At 38.1% G+C, this 7130-nt stretch overlaps 1 pseudogene; it reads right to left on the bottom strand.

The window, feature by feature from the left end:
* Positions 1-29: 29 nt before the first annotated feature.
* On the bottom strand, positions 30-4470 carry LOC108876309 (V-type proton ATPase subunit C 1-A-like; annotated as a pseudogene).
* Positions 4471-7130: the final 2660 nt, after the last annotated feature.

A 7130-nucleotide genomic window follows, 5' to 3' on the forward strand; every position in this document is an offset into this window, starting at 1 on the left:
CTTTCTCACAAAATGTCTGTTTCATTTACATTTTATTTGGTGTGATGAATCACTCACTTTGAGGATCGAGGCACCACCATCTCAGCGAGTGTTTCATATGTTTTCTGCCAGTCAGTGTATGCTGTCCTGAAAGAACAAGCAGGATAAATGAACCCTTTCTCCAACATTATGCAGAGGCAGATTTCTTTCTATAATCATTTTTTCCTAAATTGCAAGATTGTGGTTGACTGGTGAACCGATACTCACTTTGGTACAACTACCAGCAGAGTGATGAGGTACTCTGAGTCAAGCACAAAGTCTTCCTTCTTGACAATGTCAGCCAGGCTCCTGGTCAGCAGGCTCCCCCTAGTGGCACACAACAGTGTTACAATAACATAGTGAAGGTGTTTGGTGTTTGGTGTTGACACAGCATTGCAGAGTCACAGTAACTTTTCAGACCATGGCTGACATGGTCATAGAATATGCGAAGCAATCCTTAAAGTGAAGGGAACTGTTGACCATTATAGTTGATTACATGTGCTGTCAGCCAACGTTTGCTTCTGCTAACAGTCACACTGATGTTGTTAAGACTAGGGAAAATTCCTTTTTGGCATTTGTGACTTATTTCTTAACTGCTCTGGTGTTTGCTGTGGTGAAAAACTTTTTCTGGAAATGTATTTTAGTGTCTGGATTTCTTACGCATTCTTCCTTTCTAAGTTCTGCAGGTTTCCTTTCAGGTTGTTGTAAGCTGATGCTCTTGTCTTCAGGTCATTGTCAATCTGGGTTACTTGCTGTAAAAGATGAAAAACAAGACTTAATGTTTTCTAACTGAGATAGAGTAACATGGCATTTATGACACACCTGTACCCACGATTTCCCAATGGGAAATAAAACCCTATCCAGACACTGTAGTGTTAGAGCCCCACTACCCATTAAGGTCCAAAAATAAAAAGCAGGCATTTTACATGAATAGAAATCAAATATAAATCTAAATGCTTATTTGACCATTACTCATATATTATCCAATCCAATGGACAGACCCACCTTTGAGATGATTTCAGAGATGTTTTAAGTGACTGTTTGATGGGATATTTTGCCATGTCCCACTGAAATCTTGTGATGTAGGTGACAAGATCAACTGAAAAAGACAGAAAAAGACGTGTTTTGTGTTGTGATTACCCACCTTTATGACATTATAGCAAGCCAAAAGTTAGGTTCTTTGTAAGTTCTTTCTTTCTTTCTTTTTCCTCTCTCTCTTTTTTTTTTTTAACAATGCTTTCAAATACAATTGAAACAGTTACCTGTAGTGGTACCTAGTCATGCAAATAGTTTCCATTTTATTTGCCAAGATTTTGATATATCCTTCACAGACATTATTGTGTTAAAAAAACAGAATAAAATTGAATATATATACATACATATACATACACACACACACACACACACACACACACACACACACACACACACACACACACACGGATTATATGTGGATTTCTGGGCAGAAATCTCTGGATTTGATATCTAAAACATTGGCAAATAAAAAACCAAAAACATATGCATGGTTAAATACCAAGGTTACTGCAATTTGATATTTGACTCTTACAACATGACTATATGAGACTGTAGAGAACATTTCAACCAGCATTAGTGTGCCTTGAGGTGTATTTTCCTCAATGGAAGATATCATGTGAAAAATATGTAATCTAAATATTATGTTACTGTCTACTTGGTTATCAGCATATTTTCAGTAGTAAAGCAGACACTGTGTTGTAATCATCACTGTACCTCCATTGGCCAGCAGGTTCTCCTGTACTTTGTCTCGACTGTCCTCCAGCACGTCGGGCCATGTACTGAGCTACCTTCTTCACCACACTGTGAACAGCCAGGAGACATCAAAACACACCATGTCAACACAAACTGCATGCACAAAGCCAGAGAAAACCACACATTCATCCTGCACATGTTCACATGACCACCATGAACTCATCCTCCCAATCTTACACAAACATACACACACATCAAAGAGTTTCACATATTCCTGTTAAGATGATTTCCTGACAAGGTGATTTATAATATGGCAGACTCTCAGATTTTTGACCATACTGTTCACCAGCACATCAAAGAAGAACTATGACTACATGTGAATACATAAAAGTAATGGATAAATAGCTGAAACATCCAGCTGACAACCAACCTAAACACTGACAGTTCAATTATTTGAAAAAAGATTATCATAGCACTGTCTACTTTTATATGATTAACAGTTTTAAGCAGAAATGTGCCCAGAGGAGTGAAGCCAAGCAAGAACTCAGCCAAGTCACATGTCATGCCTACAGAGTTCATAAGAAAGTACATCTGCTGTAGGGATTTAATTTGAACAATTTTAAATAGATTTTATTGTTCATATCACGACAAATGAAAACAACCTAATCAATTCAAAGCTCAAAAACAAACAATAAATATATTAATGGGTGCAATTTTGAAGAATTCACCAATTTAGATATTCTTATTTTTCCAATATATGCTAGATGGAAACTTCAAAAACGAACTAGATTAAAGACAGGCTGTAGTCAAACAAGTGAAACCTTGTTGCAAAGTTGGTCTTTCTCACAGTCTTGGAAATATCCACAGAGGAAGCAAAGCAGGCCTCGGCCAGTAATGGCTGTGTGTGAGTTTTAGATGTCATATTTTTCAAAAGACTATAAATTGCAGTCAAACATACTTGCGGCACATAAGTCATTGGGTATAAATATGACTAAAGAAAGAGCTGCTGATGTGTCACCCAACTGTAAATAGCCAAGTTTAGACTGCGAGGCTCGCTAGCCTCGCGCCCCTGTGAAATTCCTCATTGTTACAAGGTAAGGGAAGGGATTAGGGAGTGGTAAACCCGCTACATCAGAGAGTCTGTAGTGCTGCACAGGTTAAGGGAGATTTTTTAGTACCTTTTATATAATACAGGCTGCATTTTATGTGATTATAAAAGGTCTATAAAGTACCAATTCAATCACTAAAATGATCATCCTTCAGAGGAAGAGAATCGAACATTTGAGGTAGCATACCTTTCAACAAAGGAGTCTAATTTGGCCAGTTCATCCGACAGTCCAACCAAAACATCTAGTGTCCCAACCTGTTTTTGGACAAAAAAGCAAAAAATAAAACACCCACAAATTATGACTTCTGACTCATCAGAACTGAGATCTGTGTCAGCAGGGTTGTGTTTAAACAGTGACATCTGGAGCTAAATCAGCCTACAGTGACATCCAGGGGCCCCTATGTGCTTAGGATGGCGCCTTTTTGTCCAGGACCACTCATGCATTGCTAACAGTTCCAGGAGAACACTGCAGCCCCATGTGGCAGTGAGGTCAGAGAGGTTACTTCACCTTCAGCACAGAGCTGAACTACTCTGTGGATGAAAATTTCACCTGACCAACACTTCAACATGCTGGCAATGGATCTGTGTAAAAGCTGCTTCGCATACACAGAATCAGCTTACTCTTGACAGTGGATACATATAAGGTGAGTGATTTTGGTATTAGCTTCTATTTAAATAGGAAGTCATGAATTAAGCAAGAGAGATGATGAGAGGTGAAAAAGTATAAAAGACAACAAACAGTGAATAAATCCAGTGCTAACCTTGAGGTCTGGTATGCTGAACTTGTGGTTGGTGGAGAGGTTGTTGGTTCGTGTGGTGGCTGCCATCATTTTGTCCCATGTTTGCTGGCAGGTCTTCTCTCCAGGTGCAGAAATCAACCAAAACTCTGTCATGGTTTCAGCACTGGTGCAGCTAGAGAACCCTGAGAAGAAAACGATATTTAGACTAATGTAACTGTCTTTATTATTTTTCAGTTAGTAAATCTGTGAGGTTTTATTCCACCCCTCCCTCTGAGTCTGTCTTATTATGAATATTGCTGCTTTGAGTACAATACAGTTACAGTACAGTGTTTACAGTGTCGTTATTTTTGGCTAAATTTTAGCTCTACAGCTCCTTGTGCTGTTATCATGAAGTATAATGATACTGTTTACCACTAAGCAAGCTAATGAAATAATGCTACAATGGCAACAGGAGCTCATTCGGGGTTGAAATCCATTACAAAAAGAAAATATTGTTTTTCTGGCACTCGCTTTTATTTCCTTATTGCTACATAAAGTTTGAAAACCATAAACTACGTTCAAACGACACTGTATATCAAACGAAGCTGACAGAGAAAGATAGTTAAGGTCAAGCAACATCCAGCAGGGATTAGCTACTGTTAGCCACTTAGCTTTCTCCACAACAACAACACAGGTGGCTACTGTGATTGTTTGACAGTTTCACTCACCTGTGTATCAAAATGTGGCCGTTACCAGTTAAAATATGGCGGCTTGTAGTGTTTCTATGGCTCGATAATTTTCATAGTTGCCATACAATACAGTTCGTGAGGTCTCCTGACAACAGCAACAGAGTCAGCTGATCTGCCAGAGGAACCGGAAGGCCTCTCTCACCCTCTGCTCACTGAGGAAACTCAGCAGCGACCACAGCTGGTGGACAGGGAGTACTGCAGTGCCACTGGTCAAGTCAATAGCCCAAAATCACAAATAACAAATATAGGCTACCTCAAGTGGCTTAAACCCTCGATGAAGAAATAGTCAGTAAACAAACCTCTTTAAAGTGGCAAGATGATATCTCTTCTAGGACAGATAGATATACAATAGATGCCATGTGTTCAGAACATTAAGATGACAATTAAGATGCCAAAATTATCAATAGGCTGACAAAATTACCTTTCAATTGTAAATTTGACAGACATTTGGCTACAATCTGATCCTTGTGGGTTATCAATACTCAGGTTCAGTGACACTTACTTTTGGCACTTTCTTGCAAGCATACAGGACAGAAGCCTTCAGATAAAGGGACCTTTATTTTGTCTTTGTTATTTTGTCGAACAGGGTCAAAATTTCTCTGTCATAGTCACTTTAACTAAAGTGAATTTAGGTGAGGGATTTTTTTTCTTCCATTTTTGATATGGAATTTCAACACATTTCCTGAATTACAAGACCCCCACCCCAGACATGAGCCTTAGTCAACATTCCAAGGACATTATTACCTTATTAGAGAAGGAGGCAGACAAACTTGGATGCCAAGTCAGCAGCATTTGAGACTTTAGAGTTACTAAATTTGGAAAAGCGGGGTCAGGTTTCCTGACTTTGGGTGTCTCCTGTACAAAATCTAAGGAAAACGCCCCCAAAGGGACATGTTTATAGTTCAGTGGGTCTGGGGTTCATTGTTTGGGACACAATGCTTGGTCTGCCTGGAGCCAACCCTCAACATCAAACGGCAGGGTGAGTTTGCCCATGGTTGGCTAGAGGCCAGTCTGCCGGGATGTTATCAGGACACACACACACACGCCACAGTCAGTCTCTCTGTAGAGCCCAAGCTACTGCTGAGTCTAGTCTATATTCTCTTCCGGTTCAATAAGAGAGAAAAGTGTTGTTTTAGCAATAAATAGAATTGAATAGAGAAATAACTATTTAGAGGCATAATGCTATTCCCTGTCACACACCCTGTTCAACACCGTCCCCTTGCATGAACTCCTGTAACTCCCTGGAAATAACTGTGCTAACTGTCATGCACATGGTCTGTGATTTTGTCTCAAAATTGTGTTTATGGTTACTAAATAAGAGATGCAAGTGTTAAAGTATTAGAATAAAATAGAAGCATTAAAATGACTAATTTTGAAAAGGTTGTAATGGGCACACTGCCACCACCTGCTCTCTTCCTCCATTTCTTTAGAAAATGCTCCCTGTTTTCCCTCCACTACTAACACAATGAAGCACCACAAATGTTTGTTGTTGAATCAGTCGTGCGTTCCGGGAATGAAGGCCTGTCTAAATGCTTTGTAAATACTGTCTCACTGCACATCACCGCTTTAGCCTTTAAATTACCTGCACATACTTTACTTGAAATACAGTGACCTGCTGCTTCCAGATATGCTAGCATGCTCACACACACACACACAAGCCTAAATACAGACTAGTGTGTATATATGAGAGTGGATACACAGGATGCAGTGTCTAGGATACACATGCAGTATGTAGGCTATATCTGTGCAAATGCTAGTCTGCACACATACATGCTGACACACCGCTCACTTTTCTAAACAAATATCACAGAAATTATCACAGTATCTGTATTTAGTTTTATTCATAGGGACTACCTGATGATCTTACTTTCTCAGAAGCAGTGTACTTTTAATTATAATATAATAATCTCAACTAATGACACAGAGTTATGTTAGGAAATTTAATTAATTAGTCTGCAGTCTATCTTGGCAGAAAGGAAATCAGGGTGAAATGTGCATCATTTTTTAGACTGTGTTATTGTTTGACCATCATGGTATATCTTGCTGTATCTCTCCACTACTTTGATACTATTGTTGAAAATGACATGTTGTGGGAAAGCCCAGAGATAAAGATAATTCCTTTTAAGTGGCATATTGTACACTGTTGAAAAAAAAAAAAAAAAAGGCAAGTCATAACAAAAAATATTACAAAATTATGAATTCAGTTAACTAAATGTCCAGTGAATTGACCATTTAACTCATCAAATTAAGTTATTTTGAAATAGAAAAAAAAGTGTGTATATAAAATAAAGCTTTTATTATCTCAACATTATGTAAATTAACAGATGTAAAAATTGTGTAATGTAATGTGTTGCTCTAACTTGGTCTATGTTAAGCATCATTTCTAAATGGGATAAACTCAGAGCCTTAACTTTAAAAAAAAAAAAATAAGTTGAATTGCTGTGTTGCTTAAGTGTTGCCTTGAAATTTTGAGTTTTATCAACTCTTTTTTTCCCCCCAAAAAATGTGGTGAGGCATTGAATTATTATTTTTTTATTTTTTGTATATTTGTTATATTCCTGCAGACAGTTGCTTTATATTGTCCTGCTTAACATTCAGATCAGCAGGAGTAAAGGCTTGTTTGGAGTCCCTTTCACTTAGTAACATTCTTTGGCTAAAAGGGTTGAAACCACTGCTGAGTGTCTCAAGCAACACTTACAACACTAGAGTCTGTTGCATAACACCAACTCAGTTTAATCAGTCACTCATTCAAATATGGAGAGATAGATTTACAGATGTCTTAACTTGATTGAGTTTTATTCATAACAT

The sequence above is a fragment of the Lates calcarifer genome, linkage group LG15, assembly GCF_001640805.2.
Source record: "Lates calcarifer isolate ASB-BC8 linkage group LG15, TLL_Latcal_v3, whole genome shotgun sequence".
Classification (NCBI taxonomy): Eukaryota; Metazoa; Chordata; class Actinopteri; family Centropomidae; genus Lates; species Lates calcarifer.